General features: G+C 40.3%; 1 protein-coding gene across 4 annotated transcripts in view; it reads left to right on the forward strand.

Annotated features, from left to right (window-relative positions):
* Positions 1-764: 764 nt before the first annotated feature.
* The window catches only part of CHRM2 (cholinergic receptor muscarinic 2), a 151,020-nt gene continuing 131,881 nt past the window's right edge, over positions 765-19,903 (forward strand). For 2 of the 4 annotated variants that reach the window (XM_019030319.4, XM_004046280.5), the window contains exons 1-2: positions 765-1,243; positions 1,512-1,669. The gene's annotated coding sequence lies outside the window, so the exon portion shown is untranslated. Of the gene's footprint in view, positions 1,244-1,311; positions 1,425-1,511; positions 1,670-19,903 lie in introns of those variants that run through there. The other 2 variants (XM_019030316.4, XM_004046282.5) reach the window with 1 other exon arrangement.

A 19,903-nucleotide genomic window follows, 5' to 3' on the forward strand; every position in this document is an offset into this window, starting at 1 on the left:
TAAAAATAATAGATACAATTATTGGCAGAAATTTCTCATTAAAATAAAGAAATAAACATCAAAGGCAGGTCTGAACACAGAAAGTTTGCATCCTAAATTTTTTTTCAGTGAGATCACAAATTCCCTGAAGCATCAAACATATATATATTCTGGAGATATACATATATATATATTTTCTGGATATATATATATTCTGGACATATATATATTCTGGATATATATATCCTGGATATATATATATATATTCTGGATATATATATCCTGGACATATATATATATATATTCTGGATATATATATCCTGGACATATATATATATATTCTAGATATATATATTCTGGATATATACATATTCTGAATATATAGATATAGATATAGATATAGATATAGATATATTCTGTAGTCTACTGCCCATTAGCTGAAGAAAACATGGTCACTGGCTCATATTTAAAGTAAGAGAAAAAAATTACTTCTCCTTCGGATACATTTGTCAAAGCTCCAAAGAAATAAACAATCTGTGAATAGTTCAGCACAATTATATATTTACAAAGCATAGTGGATTTAGTCTAACATTTTCCCACCTGGAAAAACTGGGCTTAAGTATCTCCGACAAACAAAAAGCAATACTGCGTTCTTCCCAATATGCCATGTCACCTTTGTAGCACTCACACACTTGCAGGGAAGGGACTCGGGGTTGGGGGTGGTTCTGATGTAGAAATTGCAGATGGAGAGCTGGGCTCTGGGGATGGAAATGGAGAGGAGCGAAAAAGAGCCTGGAGAAAAGGCTGTCATATTTGCTCAGAAGAACCGCCAAATCAGAGAGCACAGAAGATTTCATTGGAGGAGCGCCTTCAACAGCAACTAATCCTGTCATACTGAAAGAAAATTGTAAATGTTCTCTCCAGAAATTGTCCGCCCATTGCAGCTAATCGAACACACACGCACGAATACAGACACGCTCTCCTGCTGTACTAAAGGCGCCCGGGTGCAAAGACCTAGGGAGCGCGCGCGGGCACACACACACACAGACACACACACACTCACACACTCCAGGCTGCGGGTTGGCCAGAGCCTGGAAATCGCAGATTTCACCAGGAAATCGCCGAGGTACCCGAATAGGTGTTGCCTCCTAAAACTAATTCCTACTTCCCCAAGCACTTTGGTGAAGAAATGAATCCAGCCCAGCTCGCCGAGGCATCCAGGTCTCCATTCTATTTTGGTCTCCAGGCTCTTCGTGAAAGCCAGGTTTGAAAGTCTTGTTTGCTTCTCCTTTAGTCGTTTGGCGTGGAGGGCGGGGGCAGCGTCAATTTAACTCCAGTCTAAACCACGAACAGGTCACAGACTAGCCAAGTGGCTGAGACGAGTGTGGGGTGTGTGACTCTGCCTGCGCGCGCGCCAGCCCCGCAGCTCTCGCCAGAGCCTTGGGGTCGGTTCTCTCCCGCCTCTCCCGCCTCTCCCGCCCCACCCCTACAGTGTCTCGGCATCAACTAATCTTTTCCTTTTCTTTTGCAAGATCAAGGGAGAAAGAGAACCGGCAGCTGGCCTCGGACTCTAAGCGGTGCGCAGCTCCAGCCCGGGCGGATCGGCCCTGAACCCACAAAGGACTCCTCGCTCCTTCAAGCCTCCACCACCTCGCAGCCGGGGAGGGAACTGGAGCGAAACCAGCGACAGGTAAGGGCCCCGCGCTGTGCAGCTCTCCGCTTACCCACTCCAAGGGCCCTGGCACCAGGGGGTCTCTCCCTTCATATCCCCCCAAACCGGAGGCTCAGGGGTCGGGGTTTGGGGGAATTGGAGGGAGGTCCTCCCCACGTGCAGATTCTCAAACGGAAACTTTGGATCCTGGGGCTTGGAGGGTTGCGAGCAGTGATGGCGGGTCTGGAAGGAAGGGGCAAACGAGGCACAGCGCGAGGCGAGGTACCCCTACGATTCCGACGGTCACTGAGTCCAGCCGAATGTGGCGAAAGCAGCCTGGGAGCTGCGCTGTCCCGGCGTCGCTCCCTATTCCAGCCCCCCATTCCCTCTACTGTTGCTGACCCCCCTCCCGCCACCCACTCCAGATGCAGCCATGGACAAGACAAGGAGAGCTTCGTCCCTCCGCCCCTGGGGTTCCTTCCTGCTGGGGTCTGACCGCGTCTTCTGTGCGTGTGGGATGGAGGCCCGGCTCGCCCGGGCTCCGAGCTGTCCCCCGGCTCCGCTTTCGGAGCAGCCCTTGGGCGCTGGAGAGGTTTCCCATTGCGATCTCCAGGTCATGGCCAAGGAGGAGAAGCAATTAGAATGGGGGAAAGGGTCCCAAGACAAAGGAGAGGGAAACATTCTGCAATCCCACCCTATTTGAGCCCCCCGCAGGAGCTGGACTGTCCTCCGTGGCTGGGGGACAAGGTCTCAGCCCGAAGCTCATGAGGTACCAGACAGTGCCTGGGCTTCGCCACCTAACTCACAATGGGTCCTGAACCGCCCCGGCAGTCCCCGGGGTCGTAGACTGGGGACCGCTGCACCCCTCCCCGCCCGCAATGTCCCTTGGAGTCCGCACCTGAGGTCCCAGGCAATCGCCGCTAACTTGTAGCTCTCGGACCCGGACAGGTGCGGTCCATGCCTGGTGCGGGTAGACGCGCAGAAATTCCACCTGTGCGCGCTGCCCGGCGCCCCTGGGGCCCCTCACGGGGTAAGTAGAGACTCGTCTGGGAGAGGTGAAAATTCCCCAGAATTATTGACACACACGGCGGCACACCCTTTGCCTCCATCCGCCTCCAGCATCCGCATCCCTTTCTCTATCTTCCTGCCCATTGCCGTCCTCGAGGCTGCCCTGAGACACAGAATTGTCCCAGGCAGAGGCCACCGACCCGCCAGTCCCTGGCGATGATGCCAAGGCTCTTGCATGTACGGAAATACCAGCAGGGAGGTTCGCCAGGGGCAGAGAGGCTGGAGGAGAACAGAGAATTGGAGGTAAACGCGTAAAGCCAGCAGAACTGTCGGTGGACATTTCACCCAGGCCGCCCTCCCGCGTCTTTAAGTCAGTTCACCGCCACAGCACGTCTGTGACTGCGGCCACCCAGGGCTCCAAGTCTGCCAGCCCAGGCGCCGCGAGCCAAGAAGAGCGCGGCGCCTCCCACTCCTCAAGCTCCGGAATCCCCCACATCGACTTTCCATTTCCCTGTCTTCTTTTCTTTTTTGTTTGTTTTGCTTTTCCGGCTCTTTTCTTAGCGCTGGGTGGCAGTGGGTATGTGGCAGCCGTGTGATTTGCCCATCCCCTAGTACACGCAGCCAGCGACACAAGCACACAGCGACCAGTCCCCACGCTGTGCCACACACCCTCCAGCGGTCCGGCGCGCAGCCCCTGCTCCACAGCCCGGGACTCCTGCAGCCACCGCCAGGGTCATGGCCATGGCCCACGCAGGGCTCTGCGGGTGGAGAGGGAAGTCAGCCTAGACTCCAGAGAGAAACCCTAGGGCAACCCGAAAGGCCTGAGGAAAACTGGAATTGGGGTTAGGCACGAGGGGAGGGAGGCTCTGGGGAAAACGGGCCGGGCTGTGCGGAGCCCTGAGGGCTCCTGCGGCTGCAGCGCTGCAGGCCGCCCGCGTCTCGCCCCGCCCCGCCGCTGGGCGTCCCCGCCAGGAGCCCACCGGCGGGCGGCAGCTTTTCTCCATGCTGCCCAGGGAAGTTCGATGCCTGGTGCTGGGATGCGCCAGCGCTTCTGTTCCCTTCTGGCAATCCTGGCGTCTCCCAATGAGAGGGCTCTCAAAATGAAGCTTTTAATAAACTCCAGAGTAAGGAACTCGGGATTGTGCGGCAAAGGCCGCGCACTGCACTTTGTGAGCAATCGGTAAATATGCGCAACCATATGATAGGAAATATATGCATTTTCATTGATAAGAAAAAAAGAGATGATGGTATTTTTAAACAGAAGCCACAAACAGGCATACCTGTGCCATTGTTGGGGAGCTAATAATAAAGGCACTGATGATCACAGAAGTAAGAACAATTGACTTGGCCAAGAGACAATTTTAAGCTGGGAACTGTATTCGGCTGCAGTTCAGAAAGTGGACTTTTGAGACTTGTCAAACGAATGGAAGAATTTTGTGCCAACAATGTCCCAGCTTTGCAGGCTTGGCAGCTGAGGACTCAGAAGTAATAAATTAATGCCAGGTGAATTATTATTGTTACTACTATTATCAATAATGTGTTCCAGTTGCAGCAATACCATGGATAAGCAACTTCCTATTGACTCTATTTGCTTTCCTGGGCTAGACAATAACGCCAATTAAAACTTAAAAAATTTAACCTGACCCTAAAAAGAGGTGAGAACTCCAGCCAAATCTGTTTACCATTTTAAAATAAAGCTCTGTGAATGAGGTGGGGTGGGAATGGGGGAAAGTTTTGGGACTCCAAATTCCCAGGGCTAGACTGTCTGAAAGATGCTTTATTTTCCTATGAAATAAAGAGGCATGTTTGTTTGTAGAAGGGTGCTTGAGGGTGCCTGGAGGCGAATTGGAGTGAGCAAATAGGTGGATTTGAATACTGTCATAGTTCCAGTAAAAGGGAACCCAAAGAGCATGTTTTCAGCTCTCAACTAACTTCAGAGTCAGATGTGGAAAGAACTAGCAGGTGAAATACTGGTAAAAGTCCCTTTGGAGTGAGTTCCCACGGTCCTTCAATTTTGGGAGGCTGAGACTGTTGTCTTCATGTTAAAAAACAAACAAAAAAAAACACATATTGCTCTAAATTTGACCCTATCCCCTTCATTGCCCAGAAAGTCCAGATAGCCAAGCATCCAGATGTGTCTTTACTGGACAATTTTCCAATTCCAATTCCAGAGCAGCCATTCCCCAGGGCCAATAGGAATGGGTGGTTTCAGAGGTCCAAAGAAAACAGTCCCAGACTGCTGGCAGGTAGGGAAGGCACAAAAAGCATGAATGACACTGTCTTCAATGGAAGTTAGGCTGGCTAATTAGGAGTCATATGTCTCTCTGACCCACAACAATGAGTAAAGTTAAAACAAGTACAAAAGAGGGAGAAGAGAAGAAATTAGAACAAAAGGGAAATGAAGACGGAATGGGAGAGAGAAAAATGAGGACAAGAATCTGTAGGTATATCAATAATCGTGCTGGATTCAACCTCCATCACTGATGTCAGCCTTTGTTTAGAATATGCATGTGAGCGAACCCTTTCTATTATCTTCACAAGACCACCCAGACACCATTCTCAATCCTGTCTTAAACTTTTCCCACTTTACTCAATAGGACAGGGACTGACAGAAACATTTTGCCACACAGTTCTCTTGAAGAATTGGTTTTCTTTATTTAAACTTATATTTGACTTGCTTGAGATTTTATGACATGGACTCTCCGTGGCATAGTTCCCAATAGACTCCTATGTATCGAAAGCCACCAATGTCCACCTTGTGACTACTAACAACTGGCTTTTGCTTCCTGTACCCACTCTGTCCACCTTTGGTTCATTGAGCAGGCATCAGGACTTCTCTCATTTAAGATAAATGGCATAAGTATACTGATTGCATATCCCACAGCTCACCTGGCCTATGTGGTGGAGGTGGTATGTGGGGAAAGAGATGCAAGTCACCTTTCCTTAGGCAGGTATTTTTGCTGAGTGTATTCTAAGTCCTTGGCATTATTCTAAGCATCTTCCCATATGATATTTTCTGTTTTGTCAGTTGCTTTAGCCTCACTGCTTAAAATACAGCCAGGCATACCTAAGAAACATATTAAATCTCTTTTGAATGAGTTAATACAGCAATCAATTTTCTCATTTTATCATTGCAACAATCCTATGTAGTAGATGTTATTTTCTACAGGAAGAAATCAGCATTCAGAGGGGTCTGGTAATGACCCGAGATCATACAGCTAGTAAGTTGCAGCCCCTGGATTCAAACACAAGCTTGTTGGACTCCACTGTCTTAGTTCTTATAGTGTGTCAATCGGTTCGCTATAAATAGTTGTGGCACTTGTTTTCCCTGTGTTTGGGGAAAACAAAACCATGGCAGTCAGAAGTTCAATGATGTTCTCCCCATCTGTTAATACAACTTTGCATGTTTTTGTTAGATCCTCCAAACCTTAAGCAAAGAAGATGCAGTGCTGAGTAGGTTCTTAGTTGGCACGTGCTTGTCTTGTTTAGTCACTGATTGCCTCTGGCAGAGGTAAACAAGGGCACCAAAATTTTGGCAGATGCCATTTTCACCTCTCAGCAATACTAAGACATTGTTAAACAGAAGTTCTTTTGTCTGATGCATAGCAATAAAAGATAATTTTGATATCATTCAGCTGAGTTCATGATAGGAAGCAGATCAAGAGACTTTTTCAAGGTGACACAGCTAACCAAGAACTGCATAAGAACACTCACATCCCAATCCCAGTCTAGTTGTCTCTCCATTTTTTCATGCTAAATGAGTTCTCTTTTTCTACAAGATTGTTGGCACTTAAGATTCTGAATTTCAATGGCCCCATTTACTTTTAATTAGTATTTATTATCCACATGTGCTTTGAAAAGCATAATGTTACTTTGTAAACTGCTATTAGCAAAGAATGAGGTAGGTTCCAGTTGGTTTGCCTCTTTCCACTCTTTATATATCTTTGTCTTACTTTATTTATTTCTCTTTTTTTTTTCTTCACATGTTCTAGCTCCTTCTTTTATACTATGACCTAAATATACAATCATCTTAACTGGTGCTGTTACCATGGTAATGTTTCATGGTAGATAAGGGTAAACACTAAAAACTCAGTTTTCTCATTTTCTTTCATTAGTAATGGAATTCCTTCTGTCTCTCTTTTTTTCTGTCTTCCCCCATGCCCCCTCCCTCTCTCTCTGCCCCCCCTCTCTCCCCTCTTCCCTCCCAAATCCAAGCTTTCACTGAATGATGCCCTCTGGTGTTCAATAACTGGAAGCACATTGGATTGGATAGGACAAGGACATCCGTTTTAAAGCTTAGGGAGAATTTCAATTTCAAACAAAAATTCAACTGGACCTAAGCAAGAAGGACTTTGAATTAATATGTTTTTAAGCAAAGAGATTAGTAGAATACATTTGTTGTCTGGGCATGTCAAATGTTGTTTACTATGTATACAGTTATGGCAAAGGGGTGGGAAGGATATTTATACCCTTACAGGTTTAACATTGTTATGAAAATGTTCTTATGGAAGAAAAAGAGATGCCACCGAGATATCCCTGGGAGGATAGTCTGATAGAATATTCTGCACATTTAAGTCTTTAAGACTTCTAAATGGAAGTCTTCTATCTTTAGAATGGAAACATTTTTCTTGCTGAATATATATATATATGTAAAAAATGCATGTGTGTGTATGTGTGTATATATATACACATATATACACATATATACATATATATACACACATACACACACATGAATTATATATATATATATCCAGCAAGAAAAAAATATATATACATATATACATATACATACACACATACACACACGCGTGAGAAAGAAAGAGTGGAGATATTCGTTAGGTGAGAAACGTAGACGTTTTACTCTTACTTACATGATTGTGTGAATAATAATATCAAGCTGCACATGTTTATTAATCCCTAAATACATGGCAAACTAGAAGTGAGGTTGATATGCTATAAACATATCTTCTTTCTTTCTCATTCCAAATTCCACTGCTGCCCTCTGATCAGACCCCAGGTTAAATCTGTTCCCTCAGAGGCTTCCCTGGAATCCATCCCCCTCTTTCCATCCAGGCATCTTTTCAGACCTTTCGCACCTCTCACATGAACTATCACCAGAGCCATGTGCTTCTAACCGGTCTCCCACTCTCCAGTCTTTCTCTAGTACAAGCTACTCCTCACATTGCCAGAGTGACCTTTCTAAAATGCAAATCTGAACATGTCGTTCTCCTGTTTAAAATTCTTCAGTGTTTCTCAACAGTCTAGGATAAACCCTGAGATCAAACCCATGTGAGAGCTTCCATAGCTCATAGAGCTGTTTTGCCAGCCATCTTTCTCACAGGCATTTCTTCATCCTCCAACTGCACAAGGAAAGAATCCATGCACATAGCTTAGTGTAATGACTGGTACAGTGTACATGCTAAATAAATACTAGCCAATATATTTATTTCCCCTTTATTCTCCTCCTCCTCTTCCTCCTCTTCGTGGAATTTATTATTATTATAATACTAACAGGCAATGATAAGCTTCACACTTATACTCTAGCCATTCCTCAAACTAATAATAATACTCATGAAAAGATATGATATAATATGATGAAGTTAATGAATATTTGGCATCCTCTATCTCATTTAATCTCTCACAGCCATGTGCACCATCTGGTGCCCACTAGGTGCTCAGTATATTCCTGTTCTTTTTATATACCTAATCAATATAATAATAATGACATTTTTAGCCCTTATTATTCATAGCAACATGTTTTGGAAGGTGAAGCCATGGGTGTTTTTATTTTAAAAAACAAATTATTTACAAAGGAGTTAACTTATAAAAATGCTAGGCAACTTGGATGGTTTTATCTGGTGCTGGTAGTAGAGTAACAGCTAGAACTTGTTAGGGATACAGATGAGGTGAGAATAGAGGCCATATTTTATAAATGATGGCAATATACACTCTACATTTGTATTTCTGTCTTCTCTTTAAAACGAAACCAAATGCCCTGATGTTTCCAAATAACACAATTAAGTGGAATTTTTAAAATCACTTTCTATTTTCAAAATAATTTTACTATTTTATTGCATAGTGTGCAACCACATAGATACCCACAGTACCCCTCCATTTTATTGTATCAAAGAAACTGTAGGCAACTTCAGAGGCTGAGGGCTATGTTAAGTTCAAATTTCCAGCACACGGACAATGAGTAACAGCAACAATAAAACTGAGGATCTACATGTTTAAGATTAGTGCAAAATACATAACAAAAACTGTGGTAGCAAGGCAGTCTTTTGAAGCTATCTGTATTTATTGGGCTCAGAAAAGCAGGACCTCTCTTTTCTGAGGCTGAGAATCCTAAATATCCTTGAATATTGACCTCTTGGCAGAACTGGGCCCACTTTTTCAAAAGTCAATATTCATAGTCACCAGGTATAGTGCTTTAAATGATAAGATTCTGAATTACTTAAATAACTACTATCTTCTAAGAAGTCATTTAAAAGAGATTAATTCACAGGTTGAGTATCTGAGACACTTTATTCCTCTTGTAAAGATATTGAGTCAGGCTGGGAATTAGGGACAGGAATCTAGATTTTTAACAAGCCCCTTCCATGATACTGAGGTGGGAAATCACAGGACTACATTTTAAATAACAGATTGATGAACTGGAACATAAAAGGCATCAAGGAGGAAAGAAGATAGGATGTACAACTCAAAATGTTGCTGCCAATAGTACTATATGTATTTTCCGTTAGGGCCCGGACAGAGAGCTTTGTTGTAGCCGGAGACTTTTTGATTTGTTAGGCAAATTCTAGTGTGAACAATGAATAACAGTTCAGGAAGACAGCTATAGATTAAGAAGCACATCTTTCAATGTAGAGGAAACCTAGATACCTGTGTGTTTAGATGGGACACAGTCCCATTTGCATACAATATGTCCTTGGAGTTAAATCAGTCTCGGCTACTTAAGAAATAAGTACTTGATTTCTTTTCTATTTGTTGTTTTATTTTTTTCCTTCTTAAATTCCTTTCATTCGTTTAATATCTTCACAGATCATATATATCTTCATGATTCCAGAGCTCCTCTCTGCATTCTTCTATCTGGTGTTCTGTGTAGATTCTTATTACTAACGTAGCTGGATCAAGCACCTGGACTTCTTCCTCTTCTTCTCTCCCAACTCTAGTGGAGGAGTTAGAGAAAGTGAGAGAATTGTCTTAAATGTTAATGCTGATACATTTCACTGTCATTGTTGCAAAATGTTGTTGCATTCTGATGATCCCAAGTAACAGGCGGGTATGATACCTCCTCTAGGAATAAGAAAGTTATAATGACTTTTCTTGATGTTATTGTTCACCCTTAGTCATGCTGATGATTCTTCTGTTTGAATAAAGCAAATAAGCTGTTCTTCACCTCCTCATTCATGCCAAGCCAATAAACAAGGCAGAATCATGTTGGAAAACAAGCTTCTTATTTCTTATTTAATTAACTACCAAGGAACTCTTTAGGAGGAATGTGATCGTGAGCTAAATAATTACCTGAAGCCTAATTTTTCTTCCTTTCTATAAAAGATAAGCACATAATAATTTGATTGGTAGAGGAAAAAAATACATTTCACAACCAGTTTTACATTGTTGAACACGATGAAGATTTTCTAATACTCTGCCTTCCTTGGCACTGTTACAAAGGGAAGAGCTTCTACCATAACCAGCATGAAAATAGAAAGTGATAAGAAAATTCTACTTAATTGTGTTCTTTGGAGAGCATCAGGGCATTTGGTTTCATTTTAGGGAGAAGATAAAGAGCAGCCCCAGGGCCAAAGCATGTTTCCCAGATATGCCCACTGTTTTCTTGCTTTATCCTCAAAATTACTTTTCTATCAGATTTTATCAGTGGAGTAGGCAGTTATGTCTTCACATGTAAGCCTAAATAATAAAGACTTTATTTTTCTTTGTGCTATGCTGGATGGAGGTACTGAAGGCAGGAGGAAGGGTAGTTGATATAGGTTTAATTTCTATTCTCTCTGGGAACTGGGTATCATTCAACAGTAAACAAGCAATCTCAGTTTTGCTTTATTTTAAAATAAGCCTGACTGGATATTTTCCATGACTAGTTATATCCTTATCAGGGGAAATTTCAGAATTTGGGGTGAGATACTCTTCTGTGACAATAATAATGGCAACAAAACCCACGAAATGACAGCTGCTGTTTTTGAGTGTTTACCAAATTTTAGAACCTATGCCATTTCTTTACATGTATTGTTTCTATACCTCATGCCCACCCGATGTGGTAAATTTATTCCTTTTTCTTTCTAAATCTTGAAACCTTGGCTTGTTGACACTAAACAACTTATTCCAGGTCTAAGAGTGAGTATGTGGCTCAGCATTATTTCCACATCTAAGGTCAAGGATCAGTTTTTAATGTTTTTTGTTTTGGTTTACTATACCACAAGCAGTTCTTTCAGAGGATGTCTCACTATATTATTTGGCATCTAATTCTGATAAGGCTAAGGAAAAAGAGAGAGAGAAGAAAAAGAAATAGAAGCAAGTCTCACTTCTAGTCAGTGTTCAGAAAATGAAGTCATGAAAAGAGACTTCATGGTAAAGGAATCAGTCTTAGGTGAAGTTTAGAATCTGTCTCCTGGCAACTAACCTCCTGGCTTAGCATAATTTGAATTTAAAAGTGCTTGAGCCTTCGTAGTTCCCTGGGAGCTCTTTCTAGGCACAGAGGTGGAAAAAGTCTCAGCAAGGCTTTCAGGTATGAAATTTCCAAGGCATACAATATTTATTGATGTTTATATAACATATATATGTTGCAACATTTCTGTTGATTAGGAGAACATTAAGTATCAGTAAAATGTCATTATTTGATCTCCTTCTATTTCATACTGTTATATCTATTTCCTTCCTCTGCAAAACAATTGCCATTACTTAACCTTAACTTCTGCATTGCAGATGCACAAACAAAAGGCCAAAGAGGCTAGATGTCCTAAGGGATAAACCTGCTTGGAATAATTCTGTTCCTGTTTACATGTCCATTGTTAACTAACCATTTATTTGCATGCCCCCATATCTTCTGGAAATCCTGACTGTCTATTGGTAAATGATAATACCAGCTAATTTCTTTTTCACAATTAATTGAAATTTTACACTCTTACATTTCAATATCCATCAATATTTTTACACACTGACACTTTTAATCACGGATTATCTTTCACAGGGGAGCTGTAACAGGGCCCTAATTAATTAAAGTGATAATTACTCCTCTCCCTCGCAGTTTGTTAGTTACATAACACATTCTCCAGGAAATTCACATCCTTAGCATTCCTCTTTAAATTTCTCTCATTTATAAGGAGATACCTTGGCTTCTATCTCTGTAAGAATTTACTGAAAACTCAAATAAATTTATCATCTAGCATTAGGAAAGAAAGGCGGCCATCTTTATTTTTTAGCAAGTTTTCATATTCAAACCAAATAAAATGAGATTTTCCTATCATTGAAATGTTCAGTTTGAACCGCAGGGGTCGTTTTCATGGAAAAAAACAAGATTGTCAAATGACTCCCCTTTGCTATTCACCAGCTTATTCTAGCTTCTTCATCACAGTGCAAGTTCCCGTGGTCCATTCCTCTTGGATCTTTTTTTTTTTTTTTCCACTTCCATTCCTCAGCTACAATTGCTCTTGCCTCTCTGTAGTTTATCTTAGTGCGTAAGGTTTGTTACATTATCTGGTCCGGTTTAATTCCGTTATTTGAGTAGACATGGGATCTAGAGTATTGGCAATTATTGGCAGCCTTGCTCTCTTCTCCTTTAATAGCTATTGCTCCGTTCCTATATTTTGGCATCTCTTGGTGTCTGAGATGCACTTTCAGAAATAATTGCTGGTGACTCTAAATTCATTCAGTTTATCCCCTAAGACTTGGAAATCCAGATCATTGAAATCCCTGCACCAAATATTGGTCAGACTTGCTAAAGGTCATTCCTGTTTGGTTTGCATATTTTAATTATATTAGTGTGACTTACTCATTTCACTTGCAGTAAACATTTCACTACATTTTAAAATTATTATTTCTCCCAAATTCCTGAGTGTTCTTACTTTACTTTTCTAATACATGTGAAAATGAAATTTGATACTGAGGTCAGTTATCTAAAATTCAATTAGCTTTTTTTCTGTTACTATATATAATTATTGAAAGAACTTTTTTCTTGCTGCAATAGTTTTTTTAATAGACTTTATTTATTAGGCCAGTTTTAATTTCACAGCAAAATTGAGAAGAACTGTTTCCACAAACCTTTTGGCCCCACACACACCTACTCCCTTCCACTATCAACCTCCCCCACCAGAGTGATACATTTGTTTCAATTGATGAACTACATTGACACATCAGTATCACCAGAGCCCATAGTTTACATTAGGGTTCCTGCTTGGTGTTTTGCATTCCCTGATGTCCTAAGGGATATCCTAAGTGTAGTACTTCTCCTTCCCCTTTTGAGTAAGGCTAAGGCTATTGCATGGCAAATTATCCAGAAAGAATGTTACTTAGTTTCATGAGGTATATTATTCTTCATCTTTGTTCATTTATCTTTTACATAGGGTCAAGTAAAGTGTATAATGAAATTATACACTTTGGACAAGTGTATAATGGTGTGTAGATGCCACTGTATGCATGTAGCATCATACGAAGTATTTCCACTGCCCTAAAAAGCCTCTGTGCCCCTTCCATCTAGTACCCTCTTTACCTTAACTCCTGACAACCACTGATTTTTTTACTGTCACTATAGTTTGCCTTTACGGACTGTCATGTAATGGAAATCATACAGTATGTAGTTTTTTAGAATGACTTCTTTCACTTAGTAACAACTTTCTTTCACCTGGTGTATAAATTCAAATCATTTCAGGTTCCTCCATGTCTTTTCACGGCTTGATAGTTCCCTTCTTTTTAGCACTGAATGACAGTCCATTGCATTCATTTTTCTCTGGGATTTTCATTAAATCAGTAAATGTTTTGCCGTGCTTCTTGAAGATAAATTTTAGCCAGGCATTAGAGAAATATTTTTTCTTTTTGCCATTATTTTATTCTTGTTCTGTATTTTCTCTAATCTTACATTTCCATATTCTTAAGCTCTAGAACTTTCTAAAACTGGTCACAGAACTCTTGCTCTGAATATTTTAATTCTTTTTTTCATCTTCCTTTTACCCACCATATCCCTATTTCAGAACTTAGAAAAGAGCATTGTTTCTTAGCATCTTGTAGTTTTTATTTAACTGTCTTTACTTTCCTGTGATTATACCTTTTACATGATTTTTTAAATTCAGACAACAAAAATCTTTCACTTCTCTCTGTTGAAAGATTTAAGTGGTTTGTTTACCAAGTTTGGACAAGTCTTCCATTTCTCTGAGTGTGTAAATTCAAGAAGAGGAGAGGAAAAAGTATCACAGGGCTGTTTACTTTCTACTTCTCTTTCTCACATCATCTTCCAATCTTCAGCAGCCATGGCCATGACGAAGCTAAGTTAAAAAACTGAAAACCTAGTTGAAAGACCATTTTATACAAGACCATACTCACCCCTAAATAACCTTAAAATGAAACACCATAAATCTTTTTTGTTTTACCAATAGCAGACAGAGTATTCTTGTTCCTATTTGAGAAGTAAGGGAAGTCCTAAGAGGTTATTTAGTACTCCTCTGAGGTGTTTTCTCTATCCTCTGCCTTTAGGAAATTGATACTGTTTGAATATTGGTCTAGTCCCTCCAGCTATTTAGACAGCGGCTTTACACACGGAAGCTAATGGAACCCACTTATTTAACTTGACAATTTAACCTCTTCACATGGACCTACTCTTTTTCTTACACTCATACCTTATATTCAACTCCTTTATACAACAAAATTCTTTTGATGTTCTCCGGTTTCATTAAAAGAAACCTGCTCCATAAGGATGCGACTTGTATTCCCTCCTTTCCTCCTCCTCCCCTTTCTTCTCCCCTTTCTCCTCCTCCCCCTCTTCACCTTCCTTCTCCTCTTCCTTTCTCCTCCTCCTTCCCCCTCCTTCTTCTCAGCATTTAATTTGATGCCTGCCTCTATTCTTGGCACATAGCAGAGCTCAATAAATGTTTATTTAATGATACTTTATGCTAGTAGTCTGCTAAGAGTTCCAAGTTTCCTACTACCCCAATCTGCTTCTTCTGTTGGTTTCATAATACCAAGTTATTCTTTTCTGAAATAGCTCAAAGAAACTCTTTCTAGGTAAAATTTTTCTTTGAAAATAAAACTTCCTTTCTGATAAATGTTTCCACTTTCAAAACCAATATTTTATCTAAGCCTGAGCAAAATTTCCTCTAGGCCATGCTTATAGGTATATAGTAATATTATTTTGTTTAAGCTGAATCTAATTAATCTGAAACACATGAACTTTTAAAGAGACCAGACTTTTTTGTTTATGCATATTATATATGTTAAAAGAAATTTTAGCCAGCTAAACATTGCATATGATTTAAACAGTATATTTTTTTCCATATTAGGGATGGATTTAGTACAGTTTCCTCTTTTTACTTGACCCAATGTAAAAGATAAATGAACAAAGATGAAGAATAATATACCTCATGAAACTAAGTAACATTCTGGATAATTTGCCATGCAATAGCCTTAGCCTTACTCAAAAGAGGAAGGAGAAGTACTACACTTAGATGCCCACTTTCATCTGCTCTCTTACGTAGGGCTTAGCGTTCCCTCCTCATAGCACTACTTCCGCCTTAACAGTTACAGTGGACCTAAGCTCCCTAGCAGTGGGGATCTTCCACTTGTCTTTACCACCTTCTAGGGAGCTAAGAAAGAGAAGGTTTTGGCATCTTTCCCTGTCTTCAGCCTCCAGTGTCTCCCAAAGGGTACTACAGTTTCAGGCAGTACAAAGTAGTGGATAAGTATATTCAGTTTGGAGACAGTTGTGTCATTGTTAGTTTACCCTTAATATCTTCACCTTCATGAATTTAAAGATTTAGTGGGGTGTCCAACATCATCTAGTCTGATGCCTTTATTTTATAGTGAGGAGACTTACTAAGGGTAAAAACAGTCGTAGCTTATTATGTGGGTGACAGTGATCAGAGGTGATAGAAACAAGATTTTGAGTCTGAACACCTTGACAACCCATTATCAGTTTCATCACCCTACAATGAATACGTCTATGGAAGGTTCTACATGATTATTTTCAATCTTAGACTTTTATTCCTTCTAAGAAAGATATGAGGCTATAAAAACTCTTTGTTATTCTTTCTGGTTTGTGTGGGACTTTTGATTCTGTTTTTCACCTCTTCTCTTCTGTTTCCCTGATGTTTTACAAAGAGATCTTAACAATTTAGTGGTAAGATTTTGTTGGAAAGGCTGGATTCAAACATGAGCGACTGTCAAAACTTTAATGACAGGTATGAAATGACGCCAACCTATCAGAACATGTGTTGGCCATTGTATTGTTCTTTGGGTCCCTGCTGAGAATCAGTCCTGGTTCAATGAGTTACTCTAATCTTGAAAGCATCTACTTTCTTGCTTTCCAGATATTCTGGAAATATAATCTAGTCATTTTTCCTACTGAATTGCCTGTAAATGATTAGGGTTTTCATTAATCATTGCAGTATCTACTTGGAGTAATGTATTTTTTAAAAATAATGTTGATGCTCATAAAAATATATCAACTTAATCTTGCAACTTTACATGATTGAGAATAATTGAAAACTAATTACACAATGAGTTTGTTCCCTGGAGATGTATGACAACTTCAAAAGCTGAAGAAAGTATGATGGATGAACTCTTTTATAAAACGACATCAAAATCTGCTTCTTTCTTTTGCTTCCCCAATTCATAAGGTCATTAGGAAATTGTTGTCACGTTGAGTGCCAAATTTGCAAAAATTGTCTGTGCAATGTCTTTAGAGTAAGAAAAAAAGACAAATTAGAAAGCTGTATTTTGATGTCATCTCTCCTAATTCTGTCAAAGTGTTTTTCTTCCAAATAGCAGATTACTTCATCCTAAAGTCTTGATAACCATAAATGTAATCAGCTTTGCCACAAATGTTTTCAAAATGAAATGCCTTTTTTTTTTTTTTGGTTGTCTTTTTTGCTTTGTTTTTTTATCAGGGGAAAGTGGAGAGGAGAAGCAATTGGTGGTGAGTTGAGGAACTGGTGTTTTCTGAGACACTGAGCATTTCATAGTCCAGAGAAATTCACAATTAGGTGATAGAATGTGCTCCCAGACCACTGTCACTTAGACTGGGAATGTGATGTCCTCCTGGGGAATGTTGGGAAGGCACTTGCAAAGCTATTTTAAGAGATGTTTGGAACTGTGAGAGGACAGGGAAGTATAGGAGAACATGCCAGAAGCCTTGTTTGTAAATACTGTATTCTCTTTAGGGGCTACTCAGTGGCAAAATCAAACAGATGTTTTGCCAGACAATAAAGCAGCTCATCTTTACTTCCTAAGAGAATTCCACACTCAGTGAAGATCAAAACTTACAATGAAAACATTTTAATGAATCACAGAAAATCCGTTTTTCTGTTTGTTTGGTTGTTGGTTTTGTGTCTTTCCTGGTGTGAGCTCCCCAAGCTTACAGATGAGCTGATGCTACTAGTTGGTACCAGTAATCCATCAGAAGACAGATGAAACTTTGTCAGAGAAACTGTATTTGATAAAGCTGAAAGCTAACTTGCTTCAATCTTTTTAGAAAATGTTTTATTCATCTTCATAGAGACCCAAAGGAAAAATAATTTGGACAGGGATGGCAATTCTGTGACAGTTTATCATCCCTCCTTAGCAATGGACCAAAGAGAGAAACAAATAGGATGTCAAAAATTTCCTCGTTTCCTGGTCTGTGACAATCCCAAAGATTCCAAACAGAGTTGGAGAATAGCTTGCTTACAAAAGTAAGCAGGTCTCACATACTCCCTTCAACTCCATCTCCTAAAAAGTAATTTAAATTTCAGGGGTATCATCTGTATAGCCACATAAAGAGGACATTGTCCATATTTAAAACTGAGAAATATCCATCATTCTTATCAGTAACATTTTCATCTTATTATTCTGCTTTTTAAACTTACATTTCTGTCCCCCTGCAGTATTCAGTCAGTTGTATACCAAGAACGTATAAGTGCTTTATAAGTGACAGATATTAATGCACTAGAAATGGTTATTTATTCTTCAACATTTATTTCTGCAGACTTAGTTACATACAGGTACTATACTAGACATCTAGGATACAAAGGTGATTCATCATAATTCTAGCCTTTACAGTCTGTCCTGAGAGATTAGATGAGGAAAAAACAATGATATACAATACACAGGTGATAAATCAGAGACATTAAAACTCCTTGAATCACACGGAAAAATTAGACTAACCCAGCTGGATCTTGGTTTAATAAAGCACTAGAGAGTCAATGGGGTCTTACTGGATTGAGGGGGGAAGAGGAAGAACTTAGCAGAAGAGGGTAGAGCATGTACCAACACATAGGAATGGAATATTCAGAGTCCCGTACGTTATTCTCAGTAGCTACAGCCTAGGGTGGTTTTGGGGAAATGGAAAGCAAGGCTGAAACATAGATTAGGCCAAACTATGAAAGAGTCAGTATGGCATCCAAAGGTCTATACCTATCCTGTTGGCTACCATGAGCAAAATCTGTCATCGAAGGGAAACATTTTATGTTTAAATTATATGCCCTACACCGTCCTATTTCATTTGACATTTACCTAAAAAGGTAATAAAAAATCGGGGTAGGATCATAGGTAGATTGTTAGATTGGTCAAATGGCAACATCTAGCTTATGATGTCTGCCAAAATCATAGTACCTTGTGTTAAGGAAGTGGGTCCATGAAAACACTGAGTGATAGTTCTCTAGTTTTATGTGACTTCTCCCCATTCATAACTTCAAATGGTCTGGGCTTTGGGTAAACAGTAGGCTCATTCATATGTGTACAGTAAAGCAAGTACCCAAAGCACTGAAAGAAGCCAAAAATTTACACCATTGCTTTCTGACTCCTCTTCGAGAAGAAGACTCAGATTCTTGCCACTAGTGTACTTCAAAGTGTAATTTCTTGTCGATCTAAGGCAAGGTGTGTGAAACACAGTGCCTGGACATCATCTGGTATGGATTTAGGAAACTTGATTTTATGTAGTGGTTCTAATTGCAAAATTCTGAGCCAGGCACAGTGGCTCATGACTGTAATCCCAGCACTTTGGGAGGCCAAGGCAGGTGGAGTATTTAAGCCCAGGAGTTCAAGACCAGTCTGGGCAACATAGGAAAACTCTTCTCTACAAAAAATACAAAAAAAAAAAAAATCTAGCCAGGTGTGGTGGTGCACACTTGTAGTCCTAGCTACCTGGGAGGCTGAGGGGGAGGATCATTTGAGCCCCCGGCAGGCCGAGGCTGCAGTGAGCTGTGACTGCACCACTGCACACTAGCCTGAGCAACAGAGTGAGACCCTGTCTCAAAAAGAAAAAAGAAAATAATAATTCTATAGCCCATCATGCCTCAAACATACCTAGTGGATTAGGTGTCTCGGTTGGGGTTTCAGAACGTATGTCCACCACTTCATCTTTCTGTAAGATGTAGGCCAAAGGATACAATGTAGCAAATATGTAGTTGAACAAGTCAAAAGATCTAATGTACAGCATGAGGACTATGGTTATTAACAGTGTATTGTATTCAGGCTTTTTATGAGTAGATTATAGCTGCTTTTGCCATAGAGGCAGTGAGACTGCATAACTCTGTGAGATGATGGCTATGTTAATTTATTCTACTATACTAACCATTTTATTATATGTATATATCTTGTAACATCATGTTGTATATCTTAAATATACACAATAAAATGTATTTTAAAAATGCTTTGCTTAAAAAACCTTTACAATTTGCAAAGGATTAATGTATCCATCACCTTATTCGCTTTTCACAAAAAAAAATCCCACAGGATAGTAACAACACATTGAGGAAATTTAGAATTGTCAATCTCTGGTGACTTGTCCAAGGTGACACAGCTTGAATGAGAATCCAGATGGCCCAACTCTTATACTCTTGGGTTTTTCATCCTTCCTTACAGTGATAAGGATGAAATCTCACTGTGCCATTGCCTGAAATACCCTGAGTGTCTGACAAAAGTTAACTGGCACCTCACCCGTAATTAATTCTCCAGAGAAGTGAGTTAAGAGTGATGAGTCTAAACTTGTCTCTTGAATCAACTCACCCTCAAAGAACAGATAATTCATTGTGAAACTCAAAACCTCACTGACCATGCCTCAGA

Source organism: Gorilla gorilla, chromosome 6 (assembly GCF_029281585.2).
Source record: "Gorilla gorilla gorilla isolate KB3781 chromosome 6, NHGRI_mGorGor1-v2.1_pri, whole genome shotgun sequence".
Lineage (NCBI taxonomy): Eukaryota > Metazoa > Chordata > Mammalia > Primates > Hominidae > Gorilla > Gorilla gorilla.